Here is a 19,213-nt window from a genome sequence, read left to right as displayed (position 1 = left end):
CACACACACTTTACTCGCTATAAAATACGAGAGTTCACCTGTACACCGTGTTGTTATTAGCCCAACAAGGAAGACAAACACGTGTCAACGGATGCAAACAATGAGGTAGTGAATGTGAGTCACTCTAAATGAGGAGCGGCATCAAAAGGTTTCAGGGAGACTCTCTGGCGTTCACCAGGGTCATTTCAGTGTCAGTTCAGGAGTTCAAGAATGTTTTTAGGAAGTCTTTACATTTCAGATTTAGTACTGAAGTTCAATTAACCCTCTGACTCACGAGGAAGGACGAAACATAGCTAAGCCCCTAATTATAGCAAACAGAGCCAAAACGAAACTGTAAATGTCATGAAATATTGCGCCTGTCAGATGGAAACACAGTGTATCTATTCACAAGGTGTGTGTGTGTGTGGGGGGGGGGGGGGTGAAGTTCAGCTTGACATGGTTTCAAGCCTGGATGAGTCAATAATAGAAACAGGTAATACGCAGATTGATGCACCGAAAATAACCCAAGATAGTGTTTGGGCTGGAAAGCAGTTGACCTGCTACAATCAGTTTAAGAAATGACCCCAAACATTTGTGATGCTGAGAAACACAGAAAGTCAGACAGAAAGAGGATGGGGACTGTAGATAAAAAAAATAAAAAAAAAAATAGAAGCATTGGTTAAGGCTCTGTGGTGATCCCCCTGTCCCAAGGCGATCCTGCCACTTTAAGAAATGAAGCAATATCATTAATGGAGGCCTCAGAGGGCTGACATCTTGCTCCAATTCACCAGTTCCCCCGTCCATCACACCATTACGGTGGGCCCAGCCGTATTAAAATCCAATCACTCCTCTGGCTAGTTTGATTAAGGAGGGCAAGTGCACAAGAAAGGGCTCCCACCCATTGTTGCCTCTGCTGGGGAGTCCCCTGAGGCCGGAGCCGGGTTCCTGTCTCAGACGAGGTCTGCTCACGAGCTACAGTGGGACGACTCCTAAATTCTCCATGCTACGACTTCTCTCTTTTATTTAAAACTTCCGTTTGACTGATCTCTGAGCAGGGAGGAACTACAAGGACATATTCCCAGAATGCAATTGAGCAACTTTTTAGACTAAATTTTCCCTCAAGCCAAGCTGTCAGTTATAACTCACCCAGTAAATATGGCAACCATGTAAATGTTTACCTAGCAGATTTGAAGCAAATTTAAAAAATGTTTTATTTGTTCATAATTTGGGAGGTCGAGGTTCTTGGAATGAACTTGTCACATTTTTTTTCAAATGCTTTTTCCTCTTCATTCACTTACTGAAATTCTAACAGTTTAATTTGCCAACATATTTGCTAAGGGCTTTTGATTTCATGTACAATCTAATAAATGTGGCATGAGACAGATGGACACTTTGAAATCGGTGAGAATGCAGCAACAATTTAGTCGTGCTTCAACTGCTTGCTTTTTAAAAGTAAATAAATATTTATTGATTTATCAGATTTTTTTTTTAATCAATGCTGCAGACCTAAATGTTGACCACTGATTGGGTCAAATAGCTTTTGGAAATTGTACTTCCAAAAAAAAAAAAAAAAAAGAGTGATATAATTATTTTAAATTTCTTTTGCATTGGTTTTACAGTCATTTGTCCAATAAAACGGCAGCAACAAAACAAAAATAAATGCCCCCGTATTTTTGTTTCGCACTACTGTGAAACCAAATAATAAACCGAGAACAATAACAATGATTTTAATAACCACAGCATTTAAAGTTGCATTTTCATTGATTGCTGCTCTGTGGGTTACCATAAATTATCAGCCTTTTTGATCCAAATAAACCTAAATTGGTTTCCAGCCAGCAAGTAACTAATCTGTCTTTTGTTTAAACGTCAGGCTACTGCTGCCCTCACGGAGGGAGATGCATCAGACAGATTGGCTCTGGGAAACAAGGCAGCATCACAGGTACAGACCCCGGAGCCTGAAGCAAATTAAAGCCAGAAGGCCAGGCCAAGCCTCTGCGACCACAGCGGCATAAATTACTGGGATTTACAAGTTTTTTAAAACACTTTTAACAATACTCCCCTTTAATGTGCTCTCTGTTTAATAATGCACTTTGGGTTTTAAGAGCACGATAAACAAACCAATAATTCACTTTTTTATCATCTGAGGGTGAAGCCCTTCAGGACCGGGTTCTACAGCAGCGTTCAAAGGGGCCTCAGGTGGATGACATGGACGGCTGTCGTGATATGTTTTGGACAACAACTGAGACGTAGCCGTTGAGCTTTGTGCTTTCTTAGGGATTAAAGCGCACCAAGGTTCATCTTCTCAAGAACAGCGATCTTTTTAAAAGCGAGACTAATACCGACGTGAATAAACACCAGATTTGGTGGAAGAGTTGGCTCGCCTCGAGGCATAAAACAACAAGGCTCCTGGGTATCCAGCATGAGAAGATCTCAAAATAAAATGCTAGTGTAAACAGGATGTGTGTAGATTTAAGATCTCTAGTAAGATATTTCAACCTATTCAAAAGGTTAAAAAAAATAAAAAATAGTAATTTTCTTGGCTTGGGTTATTCAAATTAACATGTCTTTTTCTTTGAACAATAATTTGTGTGTGTTTCAGAAAGCGAGTGCGATCTGGGAAGGCTCACAGTAGCATTTGGCTGCAGTTTTCACTCTGCAAAGCTTCACAGGATAAGTCAATGAGTCTCTGGGCTGCCAAGACCCATAAAGAGGACACAGCAAGGCTTTCATAAATTTTGAAGCAACCAAATTCAAATAATAGTAATCTCTCATCAGGAAAAAGAATGCTATTGTGTGAAAACATCTTCCTCCGGTAACTAAAGTGCTTTTGTCATAAATGTAGGAGCTCAGAGTGAGCAGGCTGGGAGACAACTGATGTCTGTGTTAGAGCGAGGGCCTGGAACAAATACAACACACACGCACACACACACACACTCAAACACTCACTTGCATGTTCACTGTAACGCCCACACCCTCATCTGCGCGCTCTCTCACACACACCCACACACACACACACACACACACACACACACACACACACACACACACGCTCTCCGAGTCACTGCCAGCCGCCACAAATCACTAGGCCATAGCATCTAATCCTCCACCAGCCAGTGCCATGGCATTAAGCATCCAAACAAATTGTCCTTCATCGAGTGCTTGCAGCAGTAGAAGACATAAAGCAAAAGGGAGATAACAGGGGAGGGCTGAGGAGCTGGACCTGGAGAGGTGGCAGACCTCGCTGCTCTAAGCCTGCATTAACACACTCCCCACAACCGTCTGTGAAAGAGATTCCAGGGATAGAACATGGACTGAAAAGCCACTTGATTAGACAATGTTTTTTTTTTTTTTTTTTTTTTTTAGTTTTGTACTCGTTTTTAAATCAAGTCTTCAAATCAAAAAGAGCCAGAGTAGACAGATGTGTTGTTTTTGAATGTGAATGTTGGGATGTGGTGGAAAAAAAGATACAGCTCCTTTTAAAAGTATCATACTTCCTTAATTTCATTATATTTTAACTCGTCACAATTACAAATCTCTATGTACTTCACTCGAGTTCATGTGATAACACAAAGATACAAAAACATTCAATTTTTTAATTGTAATTTTGCAAGATATATAGTTCTTTTGTTATCCCTAAATGAATCCAGTACAATTAATTGGGAGTAGCAAGAATAAAATTATTGTTGAAAAGGAGAAGACCATTTTCAAGTTACAAGCATGGAACACAAAATATTACTCTCTGATCACATGATTCCTACTGAGAAGCATGGTGGTGGCACCGTCATGCTGTGGGGTCCTTTTTCTTCAACAGGTACAGGGAAGCTGGTCAGAATTGATGAGAAGATGGAGGGCTTTCTTCCTCCAGGGGAATCCTGGAGGAAAACCTGGTACAGGCTGCAAAAGAACTGAAACTGTGACAGAAGTTCTCCTCCTTCCAGCAGGAAAATGACCCTAAATGTGTGGTCACAGCTACAATTTAATAGTTTAGATTAAAGTAAAGGTCAGAATGGCACAGTCAAAGTTCTGACCTAAATCCAATTCAGAATCTGTAGAAAAGACAGTCAAATTGCTGATTCTCCCTCCATCCTGACTGAGCATGTTCGCAAAAAAAGAATGAGCAAAAATATGAGGCCTCTAGATGTTCAAACGGTGGAATTATGTCTAAAGGTGATTCTATAAAATACTGACTGAATGGGGCCGATGTTAAATGCATCCCACAATTTAGATTTATATTCATGTATATAACATAAGTGAGCCATTCATTTACTTTCACTTCACAATTATTCACTGTGTTGGTCTATTACATAAAATCTTAATAAAGCACATTTAAGTTTGTGCTTGTAATGTGTCATGATGTGGAAAAGTTCAAGGGTTATAGATACTTTTTCAAGGTTCCATGAGTCAGTTCTTGAAGAATGTTTTTCCTTTTTGCCAAAACAAATAAAAGACTGGCCGTTTGTGGATTTATTGTTATCCGAGGATGTGAAGGAGCGGTAAGTGGCATTCTTGGCTAACTTGATCAGTGTGTTTGAGATCAAACAATGTACTTATTATCCATTGTGCATCAGAGGGTTTGGCAACGCTAAGGGTAAAAATTTGAATGAACGTGCCATCTTGTTTAGGCTTACTATATCATCGGATAGGAACTTCTCATATATTTTACACTGTTAATTGGAGAAAAAAAATTAGTAAACATCAGTAGAAAAACTCTTTAAAGTAGGCATATATGAATGGAGGCATGCATAAAGTAGAGCTCTCAGAATGGCTCCTTTTATGTGGATTTATATATTTGCAGTCTACAGCTAAATGTCTGGAATCAACTTCTTTAGCAAAATAGTAAACTAGACTGCCATGAAATTTGCTACAGAGCGCCATGGGCCCCTGCGGATAAATTAAATTAAAGCTGACCCCTTGACATTTTCTCTAGCATCACATCAAGGTAGGTGTACAAAAATCTAATTACTCCAGGGCAGCATTAGGTTGAACTTTCTTCATTGGATAAGCTGTCATAAAATTTGTCCTACTGCCTCAAAATAAACAGTGTGGGGGGTCCAGTTTTAAGTACATCTGAAACTGTGCTAAATACATTTTGGAAAACAATACCAATAACAATCTGCACACGTGAATGTGTCAACAGCAATGCATAAAAACACTTTCTAGCTGATCACAAGGCTTTAGTTAATGTTCTTTTTAAACATTAAATGGTTGTGCCTCCTAAAGGTAAATCTCAAAATATGTTTTTCCACCAAGATATAGCTGACCTGAAAGTCTTTAAAGCATAATAATAAAGCAACATATCGTATGAGGTAACGATATAACTCCAGATTCGTCCGTTGACACCCCGAACGTCGTCTCTCTGCTGAGATTGGAGATATGCATCGGCCTACTAGCAGCTGGAAGTGGGCATGGTCAGGTTGCTGATAAGAGGGAGGGCACCGCTCTATCTGTGAGATCTGAGAGATGCCGACAGCTCTCGTGAAAAGGAAGCTGACTTAGGGCTGCAGTGGAGGCTTATCTTTACAGTTTCCTATACCACCTACTGACAGGGCCTGAGACTGTGTAAATTCCTCTGTCCTCTGAAATGACTCCGACCAGACAATGAGACGACACTTTGTGTACTGATGTGCACTACGGCACAGAGAACAGAGGAGATTTTACAAGGCTCGACGGAGACGAAGACAAACCCAGGTCACATGCGCTTCAAATCGTGCTTGGACACAGAAAGTGAAGAACGCTCTACACCTTTCTATTTATAAATTGCAAAATTCCAACATCATGCAATTCACTTGCATGAATTGCATGATGTTGCAATGATGGCTATCTGTTATATTTAGTTAGAAAATAAATACATTTAAAAAATATGGTAAATATTGATCCTGTTGTGTTAAAAGTACTGACAAATTTACAGCGGATGAGTCAATATGTGAGAAACACCAGGGGTGAAAACTCGGCCCAATGTTATTGTAAGAATAATGTGTATAAGTCACTTCTGAGATGGCTTTTTTTTTTTTTTGCTGCTTTGAAGCTTTTTACATCAGAGGAGCTGGGGTGGCATTTATCATCCAGTGGATAGTGGTTCCCTTTCAAACTTCTCTTTTTATGACGTGCATTATTTCCCGTGTGCACACATAAACAAAGCCGAGGCTGCCGGCACTGAATCAGCAGACTGTGTCACCGCTTGGCCTCCCGGGTCAGGCCAGCTTTCTTGTGCCGCCCAGTGCTTACGTTAGCATGTGAAAGGCAAAAGCTGTTCCAAATATTCCCTCTAAACATTTATTCTGCCTTAACGCTGAATGAAAAAAAAAGAGAGAGAAAAAAAAAAGTAAATATCAAGGAACCGGCATGAATCCAGGATGCAAGTAAGTCTTTTGCCATAACAAACCAGATAACAGAAGAATGAATGAGTTTCTCAACGGGAACCTGTAGCCACCATTAGCTGAAACTTTTGAGTTTTTTTCTTCCGTTTTCAAATCGGTTTGAAACATATTTCACACGAGAACTCGTTCATCAGCAAAGTCCTGCCTGTCCCCAACGAGGCAGGCAGGCTAGCGGGCAGGCACCAGGAGTCTGTGTTTACATTGGAAGTGCCTGGAAATGAATTTCCCCACACTACTCTCATTTGTCTTATCAGCATATAAATGTGCTGCTTCACTTATGGAAGACAACATCTGACAGAAAATGTCTCTTATGGGCTTAGAATATTTTCTTTTAAAGTGCAGCAACCAGGTGCGTATGCAGCTGAAGATAAAGCATCATCTCCTGACCGGGATTCACCAGAATTTAGCTGCTGCACATTTTTTAAATTAGCAGAGTGTTGGGGAGGGGCAGGCTCCGTGGGAGGTATAAATATTCAGGAGGTACATGCCGTATTCCCAGTCTGCTCATTCTGTTAACTTTTCCACACTGCGAGCAGAATCATCTGTCATTCACCCTAATTTAATCATCGGCCACTCTCATTCAATTATCCAATATAATATGCAAATGAGGTGAACAATGGCCAGCTCATGCTAATTATGTACATCAGAATAATTAGATTGGACAGCGGTGGTGGTAGGGAAAGGGGCTACCCTAACTATCATAAAGTAAGAAGGGGGGAAATTCTTTAATTAAGGTTGCAAAAATTTTATTAGAATCTGTAATATGCCCATAAATTGCTGAATGGTGGCCATACACAGGGGAAACATTACTCTTATTGAAAAGTGCTCCCTGAAGACTTGCACTGTGAAGCGCAGAGGGAATGTCCATACCAAGGGCAAAGCCATTCCAAAACAGGATTCTCCTTTACGGCAGCAAGGATCATAGCGTGTAAACAGGAATTACTTTTGGACAGAATAAATACCAAAACGTGTATTTTTTTTTTTTGTAATTCTCTGCTGTATTGTACAATCTTGAGTATATTTTCTTCAGCCAGCTGTAATCGGAATCAGATGATGTAAAACGTGTGAGGCGTGCCAGTGCAGTAGAGCATGCCTGGCAGCCAGTTAGACACAGAGAAACATCAGCCCCTAATCCTGTCCTCTGCTGCTGCATGCATGCAGGCACTGCTGCTTCTCCACAACAGATCAGCAATGTCCAGCAGCCCAGTGCACAACGGGCTGCAGCGGGGCGCACAATGGCTCCCTCCAAGGACCAGCAGACAGCGAGCAGCAGGACCCTGGACGGGGTGCTGAGGCCACTGAAATATTTACAGAGGCGTGTTTTGTTGCTTTTGTGTTGAATGATTGAAGGGTGCTGTGTAGACAGTCTCTCTGGGGCTTGTTGCTGAGGGAAGGAAGTCACTGGGGGGAAAAAAAAATAAAGGTAAAGACAAAAAAAAAAATAAATAAATAAATCAGTTCTTGTCTTTAAAAATAACATTGTTTATCCCGAGCTGATCTGTGTGTGTACAAATGAAGTTTACTTAGAGGGAAGAAATGCGCGGGGGTGTTTGAAGTTTGAAGGAGTCTGAGGATGGCCGAATCCTACGTAATCCATCACTCTCTGCGCAGACAGACAACAACACCTCCGTAATGCCGCGGCGTATCCTGCTCCGGCCAGACAGTATTTGTTAAACATGTCAGGGTGACAGAACAGCAGTAGGTCAGGAGCACAGTAGATTAAAGTGGGAGAGAGTCGGAGTGAGGATGTCGAGACATGTAAACTGACACATTCACGGCAGCGATAGGCTGTCTGCTATCTCTTCCTTTTCCAATACATCTCCGCTAAATGTGCACACAGACTGGTCACTGTTTACGCTGCGCCTCTTCTTTGCAGTACATTATCTGCATGTTATATGTATGGCAGCCTTACTTACACACAGCATAAACATACTTGTGTTCAGTCAGTTTAACACAGTTTTTCCATTACTTTGTAATCATTATGAGGTAATTCCCATTAGACTTGGACGTTGTGCGTCTGAAACATCTCTATGTCACTTCCATACTCCGTCAGCATTTTTTTCCCCTAAATATACAATATCCATCCTATGATAAAACAAAAGTTTTACAAAAAAACAGATCAGTAAGCATGGTGGTGGTAGCGTTATGCCGTGGGGATTGATTTTATCCATTGTGTATTTGCAAAGTAGAAGGAAATCAATTCAAACAAATATGAAAAGTAAAGTGTGTGTTTGTATTCAGCTCCCATTACTCTGATACCCGTAAATAAAATCCAGTACAGCCTGTTGCTTTCAGGAGTTACCTGGTAGGTATCATTTAATCTCAGCACACATGCAGTTGCTGTGCGAAGGCCTTAGAGGTTTGTTTGAGAACAATAGTAAAGGAAAAAACAAAACAAAACATCATCATTAAGACCAATAAATACACCAGAGATATATTAGGGATAAAATATGGATATAATATACAGCACATCTCACAGAACTCTGTTTAATTTATCAGTCAAAACTAAGAAGAAAATGACGACAGAGACACAGATGTCCACCTCCACTGGCAGGTCAAGCAAAGGCAGGATTAATTAGAGAGGCAGTCATGGGGCTCATGGTAAGTCCGTGGGAAATGGAAAAACTATCCTGACAGGACTATTGATCCACAAATCTGACCGTTATGAAAGAATACGAGAATATGTTTGAAATGTGGAGACAGAGCAGATTTGTGGAGGAGGATCCTCTGGTTAGATAAGACTAGAACATATTGGCTCACATGAAAAACACTCATGGTGGCAACATGGTGGAGGTGGAATCATGCTTTCGGGATACTTTTCTTCAGCAGTTTAAGAGAAGCTGATCAGAGTTAATGTGAGGATTGATCGAGCTTTATACCTTGTTATTATTAGAAAGTGTTCTTAAACATGCGGAGGGTTAGAGTGGAAAGCTGTAGCTAGTTGAGACACAGGCTGGGAGCTGCATTTGCAGGAAGAAGGTCGAGTATTGACCGAGTTTGGATGAATACAAAAACACACCACACTTTTAAGACTTGTATGTATAACAAGTGTGAGAAATCAAATATAACCATTTTACATTTATGCACTACTTTATGTTGTTCTTCAATGCATTGTAATAAAAACAAAAAACAAACAAAAAAAACTACAATATATTGAAGTGGTGGTAATGTGACAAAATAGGTAAACAATGGCAATGGCAAAGAAAAAAAAACATTTCAATGGGCAGGTTAAAGAAAACATGAGAGGAGCGTTTTAAGCTTCACCAATGAACCTTTTATAGACAGTTTGTGCATTTACCTTAAGCGACTACCAAAACCGCTGGTCACAATTTATATTGCTCACTCAGATTAATACCTATGTGGGGATTGTGGTAAATGATAGCAGACTCTTCTTGTATGTGCTTAACACAAACACATCATAAAAGCTTAGCTCCAGGAACAACAAGATTTAGTCTTCATTCTTACGCACATAATGTGTCACCCGAGTTATGGCCAAGCATCTTGACCAAAGCTAGACGTATTTACTTTTGCTAATGTGATGACGTTTGTAGTAGGCATTCCAGGGAACGATAGTAATCAGACTCATGTGATGAATCAAATCTGAAACACTGATGCACAGTCCACCATTTCAATTTAAAATAATAATCTTTCAGGCTCTTTGAGTCACTGTTTTTGAGTTTAAATAACAGAAAAAAGCTGTCGGTAGTAAACCTCTCAGCTGAGGTTTGTTTAATTTTGTCTTGTGTATTATAGCGGTTTGCAGATTCTGCTTGGAGGACCTAAAGCAAATAAAGACACATTTGCTTCTCAAATTACTAGGGGTTCATGCTTGAAAAACAGCAGGTCTGCTGAGATTGGTTGATGCAACAATGCAATGTCGTGGCTTTGTCTTATCTCACTCCATGACGAATGTGCGAAGGCCAAAGGTCACACTCGTTCGTTCTTGTGGAGGAAACAGCTTTTCCTCCTGACAATTTATAGGTATAAACTGAATGTTCACCAATATGTGTAGTATGAGCACAGAAATATGTGTACAGAAAGCTGCACTTCAGATCTGACATTTGAATTGCAACTAAACATTGAATACGCTCACTTTTGTTTTTTAGGAAAGCTTAAAACTTTATTTGCATATATTTTTCTTATGAAAATTGTGCTTATTTACCCAAGTGTCAAATGTTACTCGATATGGAAAATAAAATTTCACAGACAAATTTTAGCACATTTTGTTATGAAAGACTGACTACATGAAGTTTCTTAATCATACAATCCCCCAAATGATGTGAAAAATCAGACGAAGGCAGTGAAAGTTAAGTTTAGCTGCTGAATTTCGAATCTTACAAAGAAATCCCTGTATTGAGATGAAAGGAGGGGGAGCGACATGTTGGAAAAATGATTATGTGATTGAACACAATTATCTCTGATTATGTAATTTAGCTTCCACATCCAACCTAATAAATGTCAGCCATGTTCATTGCAAGGACACCAGACAAATACAAATCTGTGTGATCTCTCAAAGGGCTGCGGGGAAAGCCGCTTTCAGGATTCATAATGACTCGGCAAACATTTTCACAGCAAATTTGCCCCACTTTCCGTCTTCTCCCTATAAACACCGCGGGCAGGTATCACATAGTCATCAGTGTGCTCGGCACGGTTTGGAGACATGCATGTCAATACCTACACAAATGTAAGGGCCTGCTTGTGAGTGGGTCCCCTCTTCACACTTAGGATCTGAGTATGAAGCATGTCAGTCATAAAGTACCTCAGTATTCACACCCCTTTGAGGTTTTTACATTTTATTACATGTGAAAAAGGATGTCGGTGGATTTAATTTTGATTTTATGTGCCGGATATACACTGTCATGTAAAAAAATATAAAGCGGAAAAAAATAACTCATGGCTTCCAAAACATGCTGCACGATAATTTGGAAAGTGAGGTGTGTACACATTAATTTGATACCATATTATGTAAAATCTTTCAGATAAATTAGTAAATAGAGTCCATCCACCTGTTTGAATCTACAGTTGGTCAACGAAGACCTAACAAGCCTGTTAGAGAAGGCTGCTGAACAAACTGCAGATATCTTGTACCTTGAAAAATCAAATGATTTGAACAAAGTATTTATTAATCCATCATGTGAAAATGGAAAGAGTAAAACAAAACAACCACCCATCTAAGCTAACAGACTGGACAAGGAGAGCATTAATCAGGGAAGTGGGCTGGATGGTACTTCTGAAGGAGATGCCGAGATCCATGATTCAGCTGGGAGAATCGGTTGGCAGGACAAAACAACTATTATATGTTCAGTCTGTAAATAGGGCATTTATAGAAGAGTGGCGCGAAGCAATTCTTTCTTAAAAGAAAGCCATATGTTTAGTTTAAAATTTGCTACTGGTCCTTTAGGTGAGTCTGCACACATGAGGAAGTAGAACAAAAATGAGCACAAAATGTAACATTTTGCTTTACATCCACAACATTGTTTGTGGAGAAAAACTAGCACTACCAATCACCCTGAGCACAACATTCGTGGAGAAACATGATGATAAAAGAATCAACAACAAACGACATGTTGTTCTGATAGAAATGGTGCAGTTTCTATCAGAACGACAGTAAACATGCAAATAGAACCACTAGGAAATCGATTCAATCCAATCAAATTCCTTTGCTGTTCCTCTTTAAAGTTTAAAGTTTCATAGTGTGAAAAAAAATACTTTTAAATGGATGAATTTTTTTTGATTCCCTTCAAAAGCTAAAAGGCGAGTTTAATACAGTTTATTTTATAAAAATGGTTGTATTATGAGCACAGTTGTGAAAGCTCTAGAAAAGACACCACTCTGTGTCTTTGAGGCTAATCTAGATGGACTCCTCCACAGAGAAGTGAAAAGTGTTCCTTTGAACTAAGATGACAAGAAAAGCGAAGGCACAACAAAACCTCTCCTCCGTTTGAAAACAGATTAAGAATTTTTTTGATATTGCGTTTCCCTCCCCCCATTCTAACCATGACCATGGCTTCCACTCACCGACTACAGTGGAAACTACGGCTGAAGAACGATGAAGAGAATGAGCGGCAGGTTTCTCACACATATTCAATGACAGGCGAGCCGCCGATCAAACGACTGGCGGTCATTAGAGCGCAGCAGCTGGGGCGGATGAGGAGGATGGCAGCAGCAGACAAGCAGTGCCGACTCTGACCCAGACAAGGAATCTTTCACAAAGTTGTTTTATTTGTCCGTTAAATGTTGGTGTAAAAGATGACAGATGGAATAGAACCAATTTGCTTCAATTTGGAAGCAAATCAGAGCCTAGAAAGAAACAAATTGAAAGAAAAATTGCAATTTCTGGTTAGTTTTTTATTTTAAATGAACACTACAAGTAACTATCATGTTATGGGGTTACTCTTCATCAGAAAAGGTTTATTTCATCCATCCATCCATCCATTTTCTGAACACCCTTGTCCCTCAGTGGGGTCGGGAGGGGTGCTGGTGCCTATCTCCAGCTAACGTTCCGGGCGAGAGGCGGGGTACATCCTGGACAGGTCGCCAGTCTGTCGCAGGTTTATTTCCATCACAGAAAAGAAACCCCATAACATGATTCTGCCAACCTCATGCTTGCTAATGGAGGTGGTGCTCTTTTGAGATCACCTTTGGAAACGATCGTCCAAAAGTTCATGTTTAGCTTCTTTAGATCACAAAAATTATCCCAGATTTTAGTGAGGCAGACATTGACATATGTGACTTCATAGTATTCGATGCACAGTAACCTGAAACTAAGGAACATTGGACCATGAATAAACCTAAAGTCTGCTTAGAGTAGAGGGGCTGAAATTCTAACCTGTCAGCTTTAAAACAGGCCAGTGCATTAATGTGATATGTCAAATTTGTCCCTCAGTGACAAGTCCAGAGAACATTTCCCCTCTACATACTGCAGTACAAATCACTGATAATTGGCCTATTACTCTGTCGCCATATCTGCCCCAGTGCTCACTCTCTGCAGCCCGGATGAGGAGCCAGCGGAGGGGATCTGTCTCACCTTGTCTGAGTGGCTCAGGTATGTCTCCCCCTGAGGGACTGCAGCACGCTCATTTTAAAGGGTTACCCTGCAGAGAGAGCTGTCCATCACCAGACCTCCCGGTGAGGCAAAATTCTCCCAGTCACTTCTGGGGGCCGAGCAGCAGTCGATCACCACCACTAAGAGCATTTAAAACAGCGATTTTTGAGCTAAACTCTCTTGTGCGGGACAATCCCACTCTGTCACGTCTTTGTTAAAGCTGTCAGTCAGTGCAGACTTTACATAAACCAGTAATTGCAATTTCGAACCACTCACAGCCTCCTTACTTGCTGTGTCACATGTCACAAAGACCTAAGCTTTTTGTTATGACATTCTCCCTCTAAATGGCTTCACTAAGGCATCTATTGTCAGTTTGTCAGTCTGCACTTAACAGACCAGGGTGGACTTAGTTGGTTTTACAGTAGACTAAACTTTTGCCAGGCAGACTCCAGAATCACTGCAGTTGTTTCAAAGGTTATATAAAGTATGTTCCGCATTTAATTTTGTTAGTAACTCAATTAATGTTGGTGTTTATTATTTATCAAACGCCATCTGATTTTGACCTTTCATCGGCAGACTCTTTGCTGTGTTGCTCACTTCAGCTAGCTAGCTGAATTTGTATGATTTAGCCAGAATGTATCTAACGTTTAGCTGGTTTTCTTCTGAGATTGCCTTCAATTTTGCTTCCTTCTTTTCCTTTTCAACTCAGCTGTTTCTTTTTATGTGCTGACGAAAAGCTTCTCCATACTATAATTCTGCCACCACCATGTTTTATTGGTGGGATAGTGCGTATGGGATTATATGCAGTGTTAGTTTTTAGTGTTTCACAGGTCGACCAAAAACTTCTGTTTTAAGCTAATCTCATTAAAGTAATTCAAATTGGATTTCTCATGGATTTCTCTCAACTGCGGTGCTCCTGTTGTGACTAAATTAGTAGAAGACAGGAAAATTTTTAAATTTTAAAGTATCTCTAAAGGGTGACAGATTCTTCCATCTGGGCTGTGGATCTTGNGTACATATTTATGCAGATTTAAACATATTTAAAAACAGTTTATTTGACAATCCTGCACTGTGCTCATCACGTGAACTTGCAATAAAATGCAGCAATGCACCATGTACCATGACAACATGCATCGGTACTTTTTTGTAAGACATGCATGTTGTCATGGTGCACGGCAGCAGTTGGGGACTCTACATTGTGTGACTCTGCAGGATCATTTACACCACTGGGCACTGACAGAAGCCTCTGTCCTTGCCAACTGCCAGTGAAAAGTGGGAGCAATTAAAAGTCCTTCATAAATATTAAACACTATCTATCAGCAAATTATCCATATAAATGATGCAGCCACTTCCAAGCACACACTATCAGAATCTAAATGTTCCCTGTAAATACAGCGCAGTCATGGGATCTTTATGCTCCGCTCTTATTCCAGATCCAGCCAGTTTTAAACTGGCACGGTGCCAGTGCAGCACTTCACCGTGCCAGCAAACATAGAAATGGAAGAACTAAAATTTGGCCACATGCTTGTACAGTAACCGATCAGCTGGTGGAAGCAGGAAGAGACCTGAACAGCACTGATTTAACTGTCGCCCTGTGTGAAAAAGAGATTTGCTGAAAGACACAGAATTAGGGTGGAAAAATAGAATTGATGAAATAATAAATGTGACGGATCCCAGAACATATAATAAAAAAATAAATAAAAAAAACACATTCTCCAAAATACGGGTAACGTTTGTGAAGTTAGAACCTATAAACACAATCTTCAAAAGGACATTTAACATTTTTACAGGCAGAATCTAAAATAAAGTCCAAATTTTAATTTTCATGAAAAACATTGTAGCTTAAATGGAACCTTTTAGCCTATCCTCACAGAGAAGAATGGTCTCAGAGAGAATCTCTCAGCATTGTGCCATGAATAACAGCACCTCTCTGTATTATTAATCAGCTTGGACTCGAAAAGACACAGTGACAGATACTTTCTGGTCCGTTGCCAAGCGGAGGCAAGTGAGAAGTCTCGGAAGTGTTTGCAGCAGAGTGTAAAGGAGCCGTGCAGGTCATGTTAGCAGTGTTCAGATAACCACTGCTAAAGGCTGAGGCGAAACGGGGGAGGCTTCGCGTCGAGAAACATCCAGAGTTCGGTCCTGTTTGCAATCACCGTGTACAGTCTGTGCTTACAGTATGTCACGGAATGTGAAAATGTCAGGGAATGCGAGTAGCTTTTCTCAGTTTCTGCAGAGAGCTGCAGTACAGAGGGAAGCTTTAGCATAGCGCACCCAACAGCCTGACTAAACTCAAAACATAGAACTTATACGATAACCACAATAGCACCAAACTAGTGCTATTGGATCTGCAAACTAGTTACAGTTTGGGAATGCAAATAGGGACAAATGCATATATTCTTTAAACCTGGTGGTCTGTTTGACCATCATTAGTCCCTAAAATGTTGAGCGATAAAAAAGGGCAAGCTTTCAAGCCTGTATGAGGATGGTAGCATGATGGAATTGGCTAAAGGTCCAGTAAACTATTTAGTTGAGCTTGAAGAATAATACTCAAAATGTTTACACAGTATGAAAGATGAATACTAATGGAATGTATGTAATTTTTAACATTTAAAATACATTTTCAGTTTTGGCTATTAGCAAAAAGCAATGAGCAATGGCTGGACGGGAAATTTTAAGTCTGATTTAAAGGCAAATGGCAAGAAAAAAAGATTGTGTATTTTTTTCAAAGTGCACATAAAAACATACAGTTTTAATAAACACATTTTTGTGCATCTACAAAAACAGCAAAGAGCTGCACTCATTTTAAAGTATCTCTATTACAATAGTCTGAATGTGACAAGTCTATTTTAGATTTTGGACTTCTTAATCTTAAAATCAGATGGCAACTTAAGCATCCCTTTCCAATGACTGCATCTACAAATAAACATACAATTTGTTTTGTTACATTTGTTTAAAAGACATGCTACACATGTTTATTTTTAGAAAATATAACATTTTCCACCACAGAGCACTCTTTATGCCTTCTGAAGGAATGGACAATGAACCATATCAATCAAAACAAGATACCACAAAAGGTTGCCCAAAAAACAAAACAAAACAAAACAAAAAAATCTTCGTCCTCTTGAGCTTTTTGAGTCCAGAAGAGGATTTCCTCCAAACAGGAATGTCAGTAATTGTTGTGGACAGGATCTGTGAGTGCCAGCTGCCGGTATTAAAACATGTGTGTTCAAGAATCTGGAAAGTTTATTAACAGACTTATCAAAAAGCGGTGATGATGGGCACAGTTAAATTTATTGCATTGGTATCGTTTTAAACAACCAGCAGTTATACAATGACAGGTGATTTTGAAACAAGTGATATAACCATACGGCAATCTTATGGTATTCCCGCAGATATGTTAAATTTTTTCTTCTTAAAGAAAAGTACAGTCTTGTAGTTTTCACTGACATAGTTTGCCTGAACAAAAGAGATTGAGCAACATTGTTTTGTCGCTCAGTTCCTGAATGGTTGAAACAAGAAAAACTTGGCAAGTTCTAGTTCAAAACTAGAAAAGGAAATGGTTTGGTGGACACAACCAGTGTCCAAGACAACATAAGGGACTTAGAACAAGAGAAAAATTGTAAATTAATAAAAAAATAATAATAATAAATAATAATTTACAAAAAGTATTGTACATCAATTATAAATGTATATCTCTATCAACATTATTATAAAACATACAGTTAGATTTATTTATTTTTTTTAAGCTACATGCATTTTGAATCATTTTTACCATAAAGTGGCAGTAAGGTACTCGAGTCCAGGAGTGAAACAGGGAAACCATTTGATTTGGGCTTCTTCCTAATATGAACCATATGTGTTGCATGTTGTGAATATTTCTGACAAGTTGAGCTTGTTTAGTCTGCACGGTTCCGTTTACATGAAAATGTGACAAATTCAACATCATGGCTGTCTTTCGATCAAGTGAAAAAAAAAAAAAACACATTACTGCAACGTGCAACAAATTGGCTTATCATTAACATCTGTTGCACCATGGAGGTATGTACTGTGAAACTACTCCTCTCGCAGGTATAGTTCCACATTTAGCCAAAAATGGTGCAGTTGAACTCATGGTCTCTCTCTGACAACTTTTGTCCATCCAGTTTGGAAGGAAATTCTTGGGATTTCTCTGCAGCCTTGCGGAGCAATTCACAAAAGGAAGAGATTATGTAGACAAACAAAAGCTGCACTCACTTTACACTCATGCATCTGTGAAGAATTCATTTGTGCCTTTAAATGCTGTGCTAATTTCATAGAGCCTGTGGTCAATTATTCATACCAAGTACATAATTTTTCAATTAACTAATCGGCTGACTCTGGAGGTTTCAGCAAACATGGGTTCTCACCCCACCGCCCCGGCACAAGTCATCAGCAGCCACGGAGAGTCGTCCTTCCCTTGCATTGTTAATTTCCAGAGACTTAAAGAGCAAATAATTGAATAAATATTCAAGAGAGCAAAATGAACTTTTAAAAGTGTGCATCCCAGACCAATTTAGAACAGATTGCTATCCATTTATGAGTCCATGAATTTTCAGTCAAAGTCTGCCGTTTCTGCAATAATTATTAAGCGAAACGAAAGCTTCTTTTGAAATAACACCACATCAATCAAAATGTTCAGATCACTTACTGAAGATTAAAAAGTCTGTCTTTGGTTTTTATGAACTGCAAAGTTGGGATTTTTTTTTTTCACTCCAAGAAGATAGATATACATCAAGGAAATTCATGCACTACCATCATTTAAAAAAAAAAAAAAAATCAATGAGGGCTCTTCTTCCTGTAGTTTTAAACTGTACAACTCAGCAGAACACCTGCCAGCTTTTGTCTGATGAAAACAATTCCACATAATATTGTGAAACCTCTTTCAATGGATGTTTGTCTGTACAAAGGACAGAAGGAGGTGGTGTTGAAAACTTGCTGATGATACGCAGTGTCTTGTAAACACATTTCAAACCTTTTAAGTTTTTCACATTTTGTTTCATCGCAAAATTGATTTAGCAAAAAAAAAAAAAGGGAGAAAGAAAGGGAAGCCATAGAATTTTACATTTACTTTAAAATTATGCACTGCTTCATATTGAGCTGTCAGGTAAATTCTCAGTAAACTACATTGAGTTTGTTACAAAATGTGAAATATTTTAAGGGGTATGAATACTTTTTTCATTGGACTGTAATAAGCCTGAGCCACTACAGTCATTAAATCTGATTGACTTTCAGGAGGAAGTGCAGGCTGGTGTGATGCATTACCAGCTCCATTACAATACGACACAACAGTAAACTGTATTCACTAATGCAGCACATTAATCCACAAGATTACACACTTTTGTTTCTTGTCACCTGTTTAAAATTAACAGTTGATGTTTAATTTGTCCATTGTTATCTAAAACTTAGTAAAAACATAAGCTGCAAAGCAGCACTGAACATCTAAAAGAAGCAACAGCAGCAGCAGAAGAAGAAGTTGGAATGAGTGAGGAAGGAGCAGACAGAAACCGTTTCACTCACATGCCAAATTCTGTCATGTTATCCCCAATCTAATCTCTCTCTGACCTGATGACCTATCTGCAGAGATAGCAGGCAGGGACGAAGGGAGTTCCCATGAACAGCAAGCCACTGGCCTGAGAATTGTTAAATTATGCACCTTAATACATTCTGTACTTTCTCGTGAGGTTTAGCAAAAGCTTCATCTTTTGCTAAGCCAACTTTTCAGTTTTATCTTTACCTGTAATATTATTATTCATACCAGTGTAATTTCCATTATGGGGGGAAAGCAAAAAAA

General features: G+C 39.4%; 1 long non-coding RNA gene across 1 annotated transcript in view; it reads right to left on the bottom strand.

The window, feature by feature from the left end:
* Window positions 1–7,373: 7,373 nt before the first annotated feature.
* The window catches only part of LOC103149885 (uncharacterized), an 82,753-nt gene continuing 70,913 nt past the window's right edge, over window positions 7,374–19,213 (bottom strand). The window contains exons 2-3 of the long non-coding RNA XR_477513.2: window positions 7,880–8,003; window positions 7,374–7,757 (exon numbers count right to left, since the gene is read on the bottom strand). This is a non-coding gene — a long non-coding RNA (uncharacterized LOC103149885). The remainder of the gene's footprint in view (window positions 7,758–7,879; window positions 8,004–19,213) is intronic.

This window comes from Poecilia formosa, unplaced genomic scaffold (genome assembly GCF_000485575.1).
Source record: "Poecilia formosa unplaced genomic scaffold, Poecilia_formosa-5.1.2 Scaffold238, whole genome shotgun sequence".
NCBI classification, from domain to species: Eukaryota; Metazoa; Chordata; class Actinopteri; order Cyprinodontiformes; family Poeciliidae; genus Poecilia; species Poecilia formosa.
The sequence above is the reverse complement of the archived record's forward strand: the minus strand, read 5'-3'. Positions and strand labels throughout refer to the sequence as shown.